Below are 18,225 nucleotides of genomic sequence, written 5' to 3'. Positions count from 1 at the left end.
TACTTTTATACTTTTAGCGAAAAAGCTAATTCTTAAATGTTGGCTGGAACCCATCCATTATATGGAAGTTGAAAAGCGAGATGCAATAAGTAATTTAGAGTTGCAAACAAGAAATTTTCTCTTAAAGTGGAAACAATTTTTTGAACAGTTCTTAAGAAGAAAAAAAGCACTGTAAGTCCTTTCATTAATACTGCTTGGTACATATTGGAGAATCTCAAAAATAACTTAGGCCAACTGCGCACTTCTTGTTAGAGAGAAAGAAACCAGTGATGTTGTTCACTTTTCAGATGATGGCTTTTTGTTTTTGTGTTCTTTTTACTTCACCATAATTCAATTGCTTTACTTATTGAGTCGAATTGTTCGCTATGTTTTTCTTCTACCATTAGTTCCGTTACTTACCAAGAATGGTACATGGTCTGACATATCATTTTGTTTTTGTATGTATTGTATTTTTCAATAAAATTATATATTAAAAAAATACGTGTCTTGAGGTTTATTGCATTTTATGTTGGACAGTTGATGGAGGAATTCTTTGATCTAAGAATCTCATGACTTTTATATTTTAAAAAAAATGAATTTAAAAGTTGCTAAGAAAAGTGCAAATGCTTTTAAAAAAGACAAATTAACTTAAAACCAAATTTTTTCTGCACCGGCGCCGCCAAGCACCAAAGAAGTAAGTTGAAGCCAATGCCCATAGAAGAGCATAACACTGTGCAGAAGCAAGGGCAGTGGTGATCTGTGCATACCTGTGAATTAGAAAACGGAGCCTGACATCACAGATGCAGAGTTGTGATAAATGTACATACAGATGCATAGTTAAGTGCTAAAATAAGCTCAGGAGGTAGACTCTTGGGAAGATCTCTGTGCCACCAAGAAAACGCCCCACATTGTCATTGACTCCACATTAACTCTGCTCCAGTTGCTTCTCCATGTGCCTTGTATTGCCATATAAACAGTTGGACACCTATTTTAATCAATCAGAGGTGAATATGTCAAAAGGCTGAATCACCATATGCGTCACTTGTTTTATTTTAGCAATCATTGCTGTATGAAATATTGATTGTATTGTTTATGAATACAAGCAAAAAGAAGTTATTTCTGATTGTCTCCTGGTTACTAATGCATGTGGAAACAGAGGAAGCAGAAAACCTGACGCCGGGCACTTTTCAATCCTGACTGATGAATTGGACAACATATTTGAAATTTCAGATGGTCTAAGGTTGATTTATGAATATCATTGTAGTAGACATGAATTGTAAATGGTAATGAGCATATGGGATCCAGAAGCAGAGATCTGACAACTGTTAGTCTAAGTAAAATTTAAAAAAAAAAGAATTTCTATGTATGGAAATGTCCATGTCATTGGGTTACTGTGTAAGCTAAAAAAATTGAAATAGGGCTGGACTCACATTACCAAGTCAATACAATGTCAAGCCAAGCAAAACATCTGTGGCAGGTCAAGTGAAATCTTCTCCTTTTGCTGCTGGGTGGCACAGCACCTTTGTTGCAGACGATGCTTGTCAGCAGAAGTCCTGTTTTATTCTTAGATCTTCTGGTTGTCCTAAATCAGGGAGCTATGACATTAATTCTTATTTGGTTTAAATTACTTTTTCCTGAGAACCTTGGGTGGGGCTGTCAGCCATTTAAACCCCTGAAGCTTTGATTTTCACAGCCAGTCAATAAGTTCTGCTTACCTGGTCTACAGTTCTAGTTCTTGCTGTTATGGTGGCTTTCTGATTTATCCTGTTTCTGCCTCAGCTTGTACTTTGACTATTCACTTGCTTTCTGATTTTGTCCTTCATGTGACCCCTTGGTATCGACCCTGCATAGTGACCCTTCTTGCCTTCAGCTTGCTTCACCGGTCAGCAGCTGACTCTGTGGCCCCACCTCAGGGGTCCTTGTTTTAGTCCATATGCCTGTACAGGGTTTAAAGGGTGAAGGCTTGGGACACCCTTGGGTGTTGTGAGTTCATTTTCCCCTTCACTACTGAGGCCCGAGGAACTCCCTCTTCTGGTAAAGAAAGGTAGTGAGCCTGATTATCAAACACCTGAGCCTAATGATGATGACTGGCTGAGTGGAGTTACTGACTGGATATAAGGCTGCCAACGCCCTTCTGCCCTGCGGGTGATTTCTCTGTGGGATCCTTGGAGACCAGTCTGAATTCCTGCTCTTCTAAAGCTAAGTTTTCTGCTCGGCTTTTTGCATTTGTGCTTTGACTTTGTTTTGCTTTGTTTTTCTGGATTTCTGCCATTCCCTGCTGGGGTGAGCTGAATTCCTTTAGCTCTGTCTTCTGAAAATACCTGAGTGCTGATTTAGTTTTTGAAGCCTAGCTGCTTCAGGGTCTTTTTCCATATCAACTTGTTGGCTTATGTCTTTGATAGGGTTTTGGCAGATTGCAGACAGCAACCTTCCTTTCCTGTTCTGTTTAGTTAGCTTGGGCCCCATCATTTGCTCAGCCTATCTTTCTATCTGTGTGAGTGTTTTTTCATCTTGCTTCACCATCATTATATGTTGGGGGCTGCCTTTTACTTTGGGGTCTGCTCTGGGGCAGTTTAGATTTCCTTTTCTGTCTTTAGGCTATTTAGCTCTCCGGCTGTGATCGAGGGGTCTAGGGCACCGTAGGAACCCCCCACGGCTACTGCTAGTTGGGTTGATAGGTTCAGGGGTCTGCAATCTGATAGTTGCCAACTTATCTGGTTTTCTGGACGTAGCTTCTATTTTTGTGTCTGCCTTCTACGGTGACTCAATCATAACAGAATCACCCGCCATACCGCAGATCCTAGGGTACTCAATAGCAGGAAAGAATTGTAAAAAAAAAAAAAAAAAAAAAGTGTGTATATTTTTTCCTCTATATCTCTGAGGCCGTAGGAGGAATTTTTTTTTTTCTCTCAATAGAGATAAAGCAATTGTCTGATCGTGTGGAGCAGCTCGCTGCGGAAGTGCGGGGAATTTCCGCCTACCTTGCTCATTCACATGCTGCTGAACCAAAGATTCCTACACCTGATGTATTTTTTGGGGATCGGTCTAAATTTTTGAATTTCAAAAATAATTGTAAATTATTTTTTGCCTTGAAGCCTAACTCGTCAGGGAGCTCCGCGCAGCAGGTTAAAATTGTCATCTCTTTGCTGCGTGGCGATCCCCAGGATTGGGCGTTTTCTTGGAAACCAGATGATCCTATTCTGACTAATGTGAACGCATTTTTTCAGGCCTTGGGGTTGTTGTATGACGAACCTAATGCCATTGATCAGGCTGAAAAGACCCTGCTGGCATTGAACCAGGGTCGAGATTCTGCAGAATTGTACTGTCAAAAATTCCGAAAGTGGGCAGTACTTACTACCTGGAATGATAATGCCTTGGCTGCTCTCTTTCGGAAGGGGTTGTCAGAAGCCGTAAAAGATACTATGGTGGGATTTCCTGTTCCCTCTGGTCTTGATGATTCTATGTCATTAGCCATTCAGGTTGATCGGCGTTTGCGCGAACGCAAAGCTGCATGAGAGGTGTTGCCACCTGTTGAACAAATGTCTGAACCTATGCAATGTGATAGAGTTTTGTCCAGAGAGCAGCGTCAGGAGTTCAGAAGGCGTAATAAGTTGTGTTTTTTCTGTGGAGATGCCTCGCATATTATTTCTGTCTGTCCTAAACGAGAGAAACGCTTTGCACACACGTTTTCTGTTGGTGGTGTTCAAACTAAGTTTCTTCTGGCTATTACGCTGATCCGCTCCCTGTCCACATTTTCCGCCAAGGCTTTTGTGGATTCGGGAGCAGCCCTAAACCTAATGGACTTGGATTTTGCTAAACGTTGTGGGTTTCCTATGACACCTCTGCAGACGCCTATCCCTTTGAGGGGGATTGATGCTACTCCTTTGGCTAAAAATAAACCTCAGTTTTGGACCCAGGTGGTAATGCAGGTCGCCCCAGACCATCAAGAAAATTGCAGATTTTTGGTGTTGCATAATCTGCGTGATACTATTGTTCTGGGGTTTCCCTGGTTACAAATTCATAATCCAGTTTTGGATTGGAAATCTGTGTCTGTGGTGAGTTGGGGTTGTCGGTGTGCCTTTAGTGAGGCTCCGGTGTTTTCCACCTCTCCTCAGTCGCATGATGTTCCTGATTATTTGGCGGACTTTTATGATGTATTTAGTGAGAATGAGTCTGCGTCTCTGCCTCCTCATAGGAGTTATGACTGTGCAATTGAACTGAGCCCGGGGTGTAAATTTCCCAAGGGTCGGCTCTTCAATTTATCTGTACCCGAGCACGAGGCTATGCGATCCTATATTAAGGAGGCGTTGGAGAAGGGTCATATTAGACCATCCTCGTCACCCTTAGGTGCCGTTTTTTTTTTTGTAGCCAAAAAGGATGGATCATTAAGACCTTGTATTGATTATCGTGCCCTCAACAAAATTACTGTTAAATATCAGTATCCGTTACCCCTGATTTCTGATCTATTCTCCAGAGTTAAAGGTGCTTGCTGGTTTACCAAGCTTGACCTCAGGGGGGCGTATAATCTTATTCGCATTAAGCATGGGGATGAATGGAAGACGGCGTTTAATACTCCGGAGGGACATTTTGAGTACCTGGTGATGCCTTTTGGGCTCACTAATGCCCCTTCTGTCTTCCAGTGCTTCATGAACGATATTTTCTGAGATTTTGTCGATACATTTTTGATTATCTATCTGGGTAATATTTTGATCTTCTCCAAGGATTGGGATTCTCATGTGGAACATATTCGGACTGTGTTCCGGATCTTGAGGGAGAATTCCCTGTATGTCAAAGGATCTAAATGCCTTTTTGGAGTACAGAGGATTTCTTTTTTGGGATTTATTTTGTCCCGGTCAACTATTGAAATGGACCCGGCCAAGGTACAGGCTATTTACGATTGGGTTCAGCCCACTTCTTTGAAGGCCCTCCAGAAGTTTTTGGGTTTTGCTAATTTTTATCGGAAATTTATAGCAAAATTTTCTAGTATTGCCAAGCCATTGACTGATTTGACTAAGAAGGGTGCTGATGTGTTAAATTGGTCTCCGGAGGCTGTTTCTTCCTTTCAGGAGCTGAAGCGAAGATTCACCTCCACCCTGGTTTTGCGGCAACCTGATGTCTCACTTCCATTCCAGGTAGAGGTGGATGCTTCTGAGATTGGTGCAGGAGCTGTTTTGTCCCAAAAGGATCCTGTAACATCTAAAATGAATCCCTGTGCTTTCTTTTCCTGAAAGTTCTCTCCATCTGAACGTAACTATGATGTGGGGAATCGGGAACAGTTGGCCATGAAATGGGCATTTGAGGAGTGGAGACATTGGTTGGAGGGAGCTAAGCATCAAGTCGCGGTCCTCACTGACCACAAGAATTTGATTTACCTAGAGTCGGCTAAGCGCTTGAACCCTAGACAGGCTAGGTGGGCCTTGTTTTTTACACGTTTTGATTTTGTGGTTTCTTTTCTTCCTGGAACGAAGAATGTCAAGGCAGACGCCCTCTCTAGGAGCTTCTTTGCTGATTCTCCTGTGGTGACCAAGCCTGCTACCATCTTAGGCGAAGGGGTAGTTCTTTCTGCCATCTCGCCCGATTTGAGACGTGCTCTGGAAGAGTTCCAGGAGGACAAACCTGAGCGTTGTCCCAGTGGAAAGTTGTATGTTCCTGACCAGTGGAAGAAGAGAGTGATGTCAGAAGTTCATTGCTCTGCTTTGGCTGGTCATCCAGGTATTTTTGGTACTAGAGATCTGGTGAGTCGGTCTTTTTGGTGGCCCTCCTTGTCTCGTGATGTCAGGAATTTTGTGCAGTCCTGTGGGACGTGCTCCCGGTCTAAATCGTGTTCTCGCTCTAGTGGGTTGTTGATGCCTTTGCCTGTCCCTAAGAGGCCATGGACCCATATTTCAATGGATTTCATCTCTGACATGCCTGTCTCTCAAAGGATGACTGTTATTTGGGTGATTTGTGATAGGTTCTCTAAGATGGTTCATCTTGTACCACTCCCTAAGTTGCCGTCTTCCATTGAGTTGGTGCCCCTGTTTTTGCAACAGGTGGTTCGCTTGCACGGGATTCCTGAGAACATTGTATCTGACAGAGGAGTTCAGTTTGTGTCTAGATTTTGGAGAACTTTCTGTTCCAAGCTGGGAATTCAGTTGTCCTTCTCCTCTGCTTTTCACCCTCAGACCAATGGGCAGACAGAGAGAACAAACCAGACCTTGGAGTCGTATTTGAGATGTTTTATTTCCGCTGATCAGGATGATTGGGTTTCATTTTTGCCCTTGACCGAATTTGCTTTAAATAATAGAGCTAGTTCTGCCACTTTGATGTCACCTTTTTTTTGTAACTTTGGGTTTCATCCTCGATTTTCTTCAGGGCAGGTGGAGCCCTCTGCCTGCCCAGGTGTTGACACTGTGGTGGAGAGAATGCACCTGATCTGGGACCAAGTGGTGGATAAGTTATCTCTCTCCCAGGAAAAGGCCCAGCGGTTTTCCAACCGACATAGGACCATTGGTCCCCAGTTTAAGGTTGGTGATATGGTGTGGTTGTCATCAAAAATATTGCTATGAAGGTGGCTTCTCCTAAGTTTAAGCCTAGATTTATTGGACCTTACAAGATTTTGGAGATTATTAATCCAGTCTCTTTTCGTTTGGCTCTTCCTGTCACATTTAAAATCCATAATGTGTTCCATAAATCTTTGTTGAAAAGGTTTGTTGAACCTGTTGTTCCGTGGGTGGCACCTCCAGACCCTGTATTGGTTGAAGGTAACATGGAATATGAGGTAGAGAAAGTACTGGCTAGATGGAGACTCCAGTATTTGGTTAAGTGGAAGGGTTATGGTCAGGAGGATAATTCCTGGGTCTCTGCCTCTGATATTCATGCCAAAAGATTGGTGCGTGCCTTTCATCGGGCTCACCCTGATCGCCCTGGTGGCGTGGTTGAGGGTTCGGTGACCCCTCTTCAAGGGGGAGGTACTGTTGTGAGTTCATTTTCCCCTTCACTACTGAGGCCCGAGGAACTCCCTCTTCTGGTAAAGAAAGGTAGTGAGCCTGATTATCAAACACCTGAGCCTAATGATGATGACTGGCTGAGTGGAGTTACTGACTGGATATAAGGCTGCCAACGCCCTTCTGCCCTGCGGGTGATTTCTCTGTGGGATCCTTGGAGACCAGTCTGAATTCCTGCTCGTCTAAAGCTAAGTTTTCTGCTCGGCTTTTTGCATTTGTGCTTTGACTTTGTTTTGCTTTGTTTTTCTGGATTTCTGCCATTCCCTGCTGGGGTGAGCTGAATTCCTTTAGCTCTGTCTTCTGAAAATACCTGAGTGCTGATTTAGTTTTAGAAGCCTAGCTGCTTCAGGGTCTTTTTCCATATCAGCTTGTTGGCTTATGTCTTTGATAGGGTTTTGGCAGATTGCAGACAGCAACCTTCCTTTCCTGTTCTGTTTAGTTAGCTTGGGCCCCATCGTTTGCTCAGCCTATCTTTCTATCTGTGTGAGTGTTTTTTCATCTTGCTTCACCGTCATTATATGTTGGGGGCTGCCTTTTACTTTGGGGTCTGCTCTGGGGCAGTTTAGATTTCCTTTTCTGTCTTTAGGCCATTTAGCTCTCCGGCTGTGATCGAGGGGTCTAGGGCACCGTAGGAACCCCCCACGGCTACTGCTAGTTGTGTTGATAGGTTCAGGGGTCTGCAATCTGATAGTTGCCAACTTATCTGGTTTTCTGGATGTAGCCTCTATTTTTGTGTCTGCCTCCTACGGTGACTCAATCATAACACTTGGGTTCTGGTAGACAGAGTGTCTTGTGCTGCCTCTGTGTATGGAAGCTCTATTCACGGTTCCGAGGTTTCCACATACAGAGCAACCGTGACACCAAGGAGAATGCAGCTACTGTCAGTATACAATGGAAACTGCAGCTACAGTACCACACAGAATACTTTACAAAACCATCTGAATCCTGTATGTGCTTGAGAAAGTAGTGCCATTCAGGTCCCATACCAGAGCCCTAATGTTTGTGGTCTCCATAGCCTGCCAACTGTAACAATGTATAGCGATAATCTGCCCATATGAGGCAAGGGACCTCAGATACCTGGGGCTAGGTACAAGGCACTCTTTATCACAAAGTCCATGTCCTCTACAGTTATCAGCACATGCTATTTTATGTACAGTAACGCATATGATTTGTTTCATATAAACTGCTAAGAATTCTGCACCTTAACTATGAACATACATCACATTCGTGAAACACTTTCTAACTAGGCCATTCATTTTTTGCCACATAGCTACCTGAGATTAAGGAGGAATCTGGAGCTAAATATTAGCGCACTGGAGGATCTATTATACCTGACATCTGTGACAGATTCCTACTTCTTATAGTGCTACTAACACAGGTAAAACGCTTAATTATATCTACAGTGTGGAGGAAAAGAAAAATGTATATTCATTCCCATAAGCAAAGTAAATGCAACTGGCGGTAATTGTATGTAGCAAGCAGGTAAAGGAATAATAAAAAATTATTAAATAGTAAACCTTTACAAATATACTGAATAATATTACTGATAAGTCAAAATTTGAACAAAAATGATAATTTAATCCTAAAACTCATATTAATGCATATAATTAAATGGCTTCTCTCATATTGTTTTTTTTCTGTAGCACACACTGGTCCATAGCTTCTTGGCTTCCTCCTTGCCGGGGTATGGTGTGCTGGGGATTGATTGACATTTAGGGCCATCAGCATCGTTATGTCACTGGCATAAATTATAAGCACTCTGATGCTGCAAGCAGAGGCAGCTTTGCTTCTGCAACATCGGCGGAGTGCAGTGACACAGACGATGGCAAGACCTAAATTTAACCTCTCCACTAATCCGCCCAGGTTTAGAACTGCTATTATTATAAACTCTATAGAAAAGAACTTGTAAGTACTGTGCTCTTGCCTAGGAGAATAGTAATGAGACGTTTACTGATTTAACATAATGAGAATAACTCTTTAGCTATAGCTGCATTTAGAATTCTGCAATCTTCAGAGCTGAAAGCGGCCCAAATTGTCAACAATTCCTTTTTGGTGCAATGTCTTCACAGAGATGGCATTTTTTAGTTACATAGGCTGAAAAAAGACACAGGTCCATCAAGTTTTACCTTTATCCACCAGTTTCAAATGGTCCATTGCCAGATTATTTACACCCACAATGCCATTTGTTGTGAGAAAAGCATTCGACCCTTTTTTTAAATCCTGATGTCATATCTGCCATTGCTACCTCTTGTGGCCGGGCATTCCAATTTGACTGCTCTAACTGTAAAGGACCCTTTAAATAGAGCTGCTAGAATTGCCTTCCCTCCATAATGAAACTCCCCTGGTCCTTAGTATGGTCTTTGGAAGGATTAAATCATGCGCCAGCCACTTATATTTATACATATAAATGAGATCTCCTCCAATGCATCTTTTTTCTAAGTTAAACAAGTCCAACTTTTCTGACTTCTTATTACAAGAGATACCTTCCATCCTATTCATCTAGTTGCTTGTCTTTGAAAATGTATTCTTTTTGAAAAAACACTGTATAGAGGAGAAATACAATAGAGGACAAATAAGCTGTCAAGTTATTGCCTGATAGTCAACTTGGTGAATGTTTCTAACAGAAACTTGCAGAATTGTGGATGCAACTAAAGTAAATAATATAAATTGTATCTCAAGCTCAGCTCAAGTCTAGTCATATAATTATATTAATTGTCTCAAGTGTCAAATGGTGTTCATGTGTATGAACGAGTTCTCAGGCAGAACATGAATACTGAACTGATTTGCCATATGTTACTTCAAAAACACTCATTTATTCAGTTTATGCTTAGATTATTTGGAAATTTGACTTTTACATAAGGACTTCAGAGACATTTTTCAGTGTACTGTGCCATGGAATGGAGTCCATCAGCATCTGCCTATCGTCACTGGCATTGGTAACTTATTACAAATTAATACATGAGAATATTTAATTTTGGTGTGTGATGGATTTTGGATGAGTGAAATGTTTGAAATTTGAATTTATTAGCTTTGTTAAATCTGCCCTCCAAGAAAATGATACCTGGCAAATATATGAATCTCAATACTACAAAGCCTCTATTTGCAAAGAAAAGATGTGTATAACACTCTGAGGTCTCCTTTGACTTTATTGAATCCCTTTTGAGCTCTTTAGGGCAAACACAAATTTATTAATGTCTAAGTGACCTCAACCTGTCTTTGAAAGGAAAGCAGTTGATAAGCATTTTAAACTGCCTATTTTACTATTATTATTATTATTATTATTATTAATATTATTTATTTTTATAGCACCATTGATTCCATGGTGCTTTACATGAGAAGAAGTTACATACAAATTACAGATATCATTTACAGTAAACAGACTAACAATGACAGACTGATACAGAGGGGAGAGAGGACCCTGCCCTTTCGGGCTTACATGCTACAGGATGGTGGGGAAGGAGACAGTAGGTTGGTGGGTTGCTGCAGTTCCGGTGTTGGTTGAGTTGATATCACCGGTAGTGGTGAGAGAGAAGGAGGTAGCAGGGTCATTGCAGGCTGTAGGCTTTCTTGAAGAGATGGGTTTTCAGGTTCCGTTTGAAGGATCCAAATGTGGTTGATAGTCGGACTTGTTGGGGCAAAGAATTCCAGAGAATAGGGGCTATTCGGGAGAGGTCTTGGAAGCGGTTGGGTGAGGAGCGAATAAGTGTGGAGGAGAGAAGGAGGTCTTAGGAGGACCGGAGATTACGTGAGGGAAGGTATTGGGAGAATAGTTCAGAGACATATGGGGGAGACAGGTTATAGATGGCCTTGTAGGTCAGTATTAGTAATTTGAACTGGATACGCTGAGGGAATGGCAACCAGTGAAGAGATTTGCAGAGGGGAGAAGCGGAGGAGTAGCGAGGAGAGAGATGAATTAGTCGGGTGGCAGAGTTAAGGATGGACTGGAGAGGTGCGAGGGTGTTAGCAGGGAGACCACAGAAAAGGATGTTGCAGTAGTCGAGGCGGGAGATAATGAGAGCGTGCACAAGCATTTTAGTAGATTGAGGGCTGAGGAAAAGACGGATTCTGGAAATATTTTTGAGCTGGAGGCGACAGGAGGTAGACAGAGCTTGGATGTGCGGTTTGAAGGACAGGGCAGAGTCAAAGGTTACTCCGAGGCAGCGGACTTCCGGTACTGGGGAAAGTGTGATGTCATTAATTGTTATAGCTAGGTTGGGTAAGGAAGATCTGTGAGATGGAGGAAAGATGATGAGTTCAGATTTGTCTACATTGAGCTTGAGGAGAAGGAGGATATGTCTGATAGACACTCTGGAATTCTGGACAGCAGAGTAGTGACGTCTGGGCCAGAGAGGTAGATCTGAGTGTCATCAGCATAAAGGTGGTAGTGGAATCCGTGGGACTTTATGAGTTGCCCCAGACCAAGTGTATAGATTGAGAAGAGTAGGGGTCCTAAAACAGAGCCTTGGGGGACTCCAACAGAGAGAGGGTGGGATGAGGAGGTAGTGTGGGAGTGGGAGATGCTGAATGTGCGGTTGGAAAGGTATGAGAAGATCCAGGATAGGGCAAGGCCTTTGATGCCGAAGGAGGAGAGGATCTGTAGCAGGAGGCAGTGGTCAACTGTGTGGAAGGCAGAGGACAGGTCTAGAAGCAGGAGTATAGAGTATTGTCCATTTGATTTGGCTGTAAGTAGGTCGTTAGTAATTTTGGTCAGGGCTGTCTCAGTGGAGTGATGGGGGCGGAAACCAGATTGTAGATTTTCAAAGCAAGTTAGATGATAGGTGGGAGGAAAGTTCAGCGTGGACGTGCTGTTCCAGGGGTTTGGAAGCGAATGGGAGCAACGATATTGGGCGATAGCTGGACATAGCGGTTGGTTCGAGGGTTGGCTTTTTAAGGATAGGCATGATTGTGGCATGTTTTAAAGCAGAAGGGAAGGTACCGGACATTAGTGATAGGTTGAAGAGGTGGCTTAGGGATGGGATAAGTGTGGTCGTGAGGTTGGAGAGGAGGTGGGATGGGGTCGAGTGCACAGGTTGTGAGGTGCGATTTGGAGAAGAGACGATTAAACTCCCCTTCAGTGATGTTGGAGAGTGAGGTTATGGGGTTTGGGCATTGGTCTGGTATACAAAGGGGTTGTGGTGGTTGAGTGATGAAGACTTGCCTTGTTTGGTCAATCTTGTTTTTGAAGTGTGCGGCAAAGTCCTCGGCAGAGATGAGGGAGGTTGGAGGAGGCAGTGGTGGGCGGAGGAGGGAGTTAAAAGTTTTGAATAACTGTTTTGGGTTGTAAGATAGGGAAGATACGAGGGTTGTGAAGTAGGCCTGTTTAGCAGAGGTGAGGGCAGATTTGAAATCGAGTGTTGCCTGTTTGAATGTGGTGAAGTCATCTTGCGAATTTGTTCTCTTCCAGCACCGCTCTGCAATCCTGGACACTTGCCGGAGCTTTTTAGTGGTGTTATTGTGCTAGGGTTGTCTGTTGATACGTCGCTATTTAACAATACACTGCAGTATCAGACTTTTTCTGTTGCTTAAATGGTAAAAATGGTCTAAAAATTATCTATTTTGGGGGGTATATGCCTGCCTTGCAGCCAGTGAAAATAGAAAAAAACATGGCTTTTCCATGTGATGTGGCACAAAAGGTATTAAGAGCATTGTTCTTTGCTAAATAATAGAGATAAGCGAGCACTAAAATGCTCGGATACTCGTTAATCGAACCTAGCAATTACTAATGCTCGTTTCAAGCAACGAGTATAATGGAAGTCAATGGGAAGTCCGAACATTTTTTTGGAAGACCCTACAAAGAGGTTTGGCGGAGCAATGAAAATGTTGAAATGGATGGAAAAAGTGCTGAATGGAAGAAGAACAGCATGGGGAAGACTCCTGCAAGCATCTCTGACTCCCAGATCGCTGCTGAGAAAAGTGGTGTCACACATTTTTCCTCCATTTTAAGGATTGACGATAAAATATTCAAAATTGACAAGAAATTTGAGTTTACAGGAAAAAAAGGTTAATAAACAGTTTTTTCTGCATAAGGACTTGTATATAAAGATCAATTTAAAAAGGATTTTTTTTAAATTATAATTTACGTAAAGCAAAAATTGAAATTTTTATTAAAAAATTGGAATTTCAGTGTACTGTAATTAATGAAGGAAACAAGAAGTGTCAAATAATAGGGACTCAGCCACACCCTGTATTTGACATAAAGGAGGGCCACATACACATTCTATTCAAATTGTAATGCAGTGGTAGTCCTAGACCCATAAAGGCTATTCACTAATTGCAAATCCTGCCCAAAATTAGAAGCAGGGTCATCTAAACACTCTTAAAGGCACCAACTGTAGGGCCTCAATCGAATATTGTGAACAAATTGTAGTTGTGCTACTCCTACACTCATAAAAGTTCTGCACAGTGCAAAGCCTGCCAAAAATTACAAGCAGGGTCATCTATACGCCCTTGAAGGCACCAACTGTAGTAACACATTCAAATATTGTGAGCAAAGTATAGTTGTGGTACTCCTACACTCCTGAAATGTATGCAGAGTGAAAAACCTGCCCAAAATTGCAATCCGAGTCATCTACAGTATACACACATATAAGAAAAAAGATAGATGGCACTCACCATTTTAAAATTTCGATGCTTTATTACGACAAATGTGCGCTTCTATGGGTCCCTGGGCAAATGGGAGTTGACGAGGCTCTTATACAAAATGCATGGAGCCGCCCCACTACCTTCAATCAGCCTCTGCTTTAGATCAAATGAACACAAAAAATTATTAGAAAAAAATATTAAAATTCACACTCAATAAAAAACAGATGAACATAACAAATGAATTACAAAACTACAGCCATATCAACCTTATTATTAAATCCACCTGGACCCTGGGCACGTGTACGCAAAATTCATTCTGCCTCCCTTCGCAGTAAAGACCCATGGTGTTTATCTCCTTCAGATGGGGCTTTAACCCTCTCAATTCCTGAAAATCTCAAAACAGTGGAATCCCCATTATGATACTCAGCAATCCACCTCCATGCTTTACAGTAGGAATTGTGCTCCTTTAATCATAGGCCTTGTTGACCTCTCTCCAAATGTAACGTTTATGGTCAGAGGCGTATCTAGGCGGGGCAGCCGGGGCATGTGCTCTGGGCGCAGCCGGCAAGGGGAACGCAGTCAGGCCGCCTAATGCGGTGGTCCACAGTGTCTCCTCCGGCAGCGGCATTGATGCATTACAGGTTATTATCTTTCCCTTTTTGGTGATTCTTTTTCCAGATCAAATCATATATATACATTTTTCTGATACATATTACCGTATATACTCGTGTATAAGCCGACCCATGTATAAGCTGACCCCCGTAATTTTGCCACAAAAAACTGGGAAAACTTATTGACTCATGTATAAGCCTAGGGTGGAAAATGCAGCAGCTATTGGTAAATTTCAAAAATAAAAATAGATACCAATAAAAGTAAAATTAATTGAGACATCAGTAGGTTAAATGTTTTTTGAATATCCATATTGAATCAGGAGCCCCATATAATGCTCCATACAAAATACACCCCATATAATGCTGCACAAAGGTTAATAATGGCCCCATAAGATGCTCCATAGAATAATATGCCCCATATAATGCTCCATAAAGGTTATGGCCCAATAAGATGCTCCATAGATTATGCCCCCATAAGATGCTCCATAGATTATTCCCCATAAGATGCTCCATAGATTATGCCCCCATAAAATGCTGCATAGATTATGCCCCCATAAAATGCTGCATAGATTATGCCCCCATAAAATGCCCCATAGAATATGCCCCCATATGCTGCTCCATAGATTATGACCCCATATGCTGCCCCATAGACTATGCCCACATATGCTGCCCCATAGACTATGCCCCATATGCTGCTCCATAGATTATGCCCCATATGCTGCTCCAAGGAATATGCCCCCATATGCTGCTCCATAGAATATGCCCCATATGCTGCTCCATAGACTATGCCCCCATATGCTGCCCCATAGAATATGCCCCCATATGCTGCCCATATATTATGCCCCCATATGCTGCTGCAAAAAAAAGCCATATTCACCTGTCCGGGGTCCATCGCTGCTCCATAGATTATGCCCCCATAAAATGCCCCATAGAATATGCCCCCATATGCTGCTCCATAGATTATGCCCCCATAAAATGTCCCATAGAATATGCCCTCATATGCTGCTCCATAGATTATGCCCCCATATGCTGCCCCATAGACTATGCCCCCATTTGCTGCCCCATAGAATATGCCCCCATATGCTGCGCCATAGAATATGCCCCCATATGCTGCTCCATAGACTATGCCCCCATATGCTGCCCCATAGAATATGCCCCCATATGCTGCTCCATAGATTATGCCCCCATATGCTGCTCCATGGAATATGCCCCCATATGCTGCTCCATAGAATATGCCCCCATATACTGCTTCATAGAATATGCCCCCATATGCTGCTCCATAGACTATGCCCCCATATGCTGCCCCATAGAATATGCCCCATATGCTGCCCCATAGACTGTGCCCCCATATGCTGCCCCATAGATTATGCCCCCATATGCTGCTGCAAAAAAAATGCTATCGCTGCTCACCACTATCTGCGCGTCCTCTGTCAGTGACTGTTCAGCCAGCAGAGGGCACGGTGCGCTCCAACCACATCACCACGCCCCGTGCTGGCTAAACATCATGGACACAGGAAGCAGCAGATGACAGTGAGCAGCATGGGAACGAGGACAGGTGAATATCGCTATACTCACCCGTCCTGGAACGTCTCTGCAGCCTCGCTTCTCCACTGTCTCCCTTCCTGCCTTCAGCGGTCACATGATACCGCTCATTACCACTCATGAATATGCGCATATTCATGAGTTTAATTAGCGGTACCATGTGACCACTGAAGGCAGGAAGGGAGACTGCAGAGAGTGCCAGGACGGGTGAGTATGATCTGTGACATCCCTGCCCCCCCTCCCACACTGACCCCCAGGTATATGACTCATGTATAAGCCGAGAGGGGGACTTTCAGCCCCAAAAAATGGGCTGAAAATCTCGGCTTATACACGAGTATATACGAAAGTATATTTTGCATTTTTTGTAACATATCTTTATTTTTTTAATCGTTCACTGTGATGCTTGCAATCGTGCACCTTGCTCCCTCCTCAATGTTGATTTCCTTACACCTCCCCATGTGTTTTGTGTTTCCTCATAAGCGCATTAGTATATTTAATCTTTGCTTGTATTTCACTTTGTAACCAGTGTTCAAGAGCCGTGTTGCTCGAAACGCGTATGGTCTCATTACACACCACCCCCTGTCATTGCTACGCCATCTGAGATGTCAGTTTGTAATCTTGAATTTTTAAAGGATTATCCAATAAAAGTTTGCTAATTTTTAAATAATCCCTGTGAGTGAGCTGGATCCACTTCTATTTTTCCTATTTATACAGTTCACCTACCTTTTACCATAGATCCGTTGACAATTCTTTTGCTTTCCCCATGACTCACAATCCAGAAACGTCCTAGGTTGGATGAAAGATGCAAGAGTCTGTCTGTATCCCAGAATCTAACTCAGCTTTTATGCACACACTGATTACAAGCAAACAGGTCACAGGTGAGGATGTTACTTTTAGTAGCCAGTCAAACCCATTTATGTCAACTTCTATTCATGTTATCAGGCCAAAAATCACTAGGGTATGTAAACTTTTGATCAAGGTCATTTGGATGTTTTGGGATGTCATTATGATTTAAAAAGAGAAAACACAGTAGCTTGACAATAAATGGCTTCACCCAACCACTAACCATGAGTGGAGAAAAAGTTTTGGTGTTATTATTCATATTCTCTGAAAAAAAGGCCAAGAAGGCCAAAATTCTGCAGGGGTATGTAAACTTTTGAGCACTATGTACTATATATACAAGTGCTTCTCACAAAAATTATAATATCATCAAAAAGTTAATTTATTTCAGTTCTTCAATCTCAAAAAAGTGAATCTCATATATTATATAGAGTCATTACAGAGTGATCTATTTCAAGTGTTTATTTCTGTTAATGTTGATGATTATGGCTTACAGCCAATGAAAATCCCAATAGTCATTATCTCAGTAGATTAGAATACTTTATAACACCAGCTTGAAAAATAATTTTAATATCCAAAATGTTGGCCTACTGACATGTATGTTCAGTATATGCACTCAATACCTGGCTGGGGATCCTTTTGCATCAATTACTGCATCAATGCAGCATTGCATGAAGGCGATCAGCCTGTGGCACTGCTGAGGTGTTATGGAAGCCCAGGTTGCTTTGATAGCAGCATTAATCTTTTCTGCATTGTTGGATCTGGTGTCTCTCATCTTCCTCTTCACAATACCCCATAGATTCACCTTTTGCAGCTTACCCTCCTTGTTGAGTGTGTCAATGACTGCCTTCTGACATCACGCAACAATCATTGACCTCAGGGAGACTAGTCAAAACACTGCGGCAGCCAGCAAAGGCGCTCAATCAGTGAAATCCTAGGTGCAATGCTCCCTGGGAAATATGAATATGCAAATAAAGTCCGTGGAGCCTCATTTAAGAGACTCAAACAAGGGACTAGCCAGATCTTCCTCCAGGGAAGTACCCAGCCAAGGGGTGGCTCCTTTCGGAAACCACCATTACTACCATATTAAGAGGCCCTTTAGGTCAATATCCAGCTCTTTACGAGTTTACAGATATGACAAGGGAAATGCCAAGGCCAGGTATCCATCCACAGACAGCTGTTTCGGGGTGTTGCCCCTCATCAGTGTGGAGTAGGATTCTGGCTAGGTGGGAGCAATGCCTAGTAGACCAACATCACGAAACAATCACTGACCTCAGGGAGACCAGTCAAAGAAAACACTGCGGCAGCCGACAAAGGCACTCAATCAGTGAAATCCTAGGTGCAATGCTCCCTGGGAAATATGAATATGCAAATAAAGTTGGTGGAGCCTTATTTAAGAGTCTCAAACACGGGACTAGCCAGATCTTCCTCCAGGGAGGGACTCAGCCAAGGGGTGGCTCTTTTTGAAAACCACCATATTATGTGGCCCTTTAAGTCAATATCCAGCTCTTTACGAGTTTACAGATATGACAAGGGAAATATCAAGGCCAGGTATCCATCCACAGACAGCTGTTTCGGGGTGTTGCCCCTCATCAGTGTGGAGTAGGATTCTGGCTAAGTGGGAGCAATGCCTAGTAGACCAACATCACGAAACAATCACTGACCTCAGGGAGACCAGTCAAAGA

The sequence above is a fragment of the Dendrobates tinctorius genome, unplaced genomic scaffold, assembly GCF_039654945.1.
Source record: "Dendrobates tinctorius isolate UK_male_01 unplaced genomic scaffold, ASM3965494v1 ptg000016l, whole genome shotgun sequence".
Taxonomy (NCBI): Eukaryota; Metazoa; Chordata; class Amphibia; order Anura; family Dendrobatidae; genus Dendrobates; species Dendrobates tinctorius.
The sequence above is the reverse complement of the archived record's forward strand: the minus strand, read 5'-3'. Positions refer to the sequence as shown.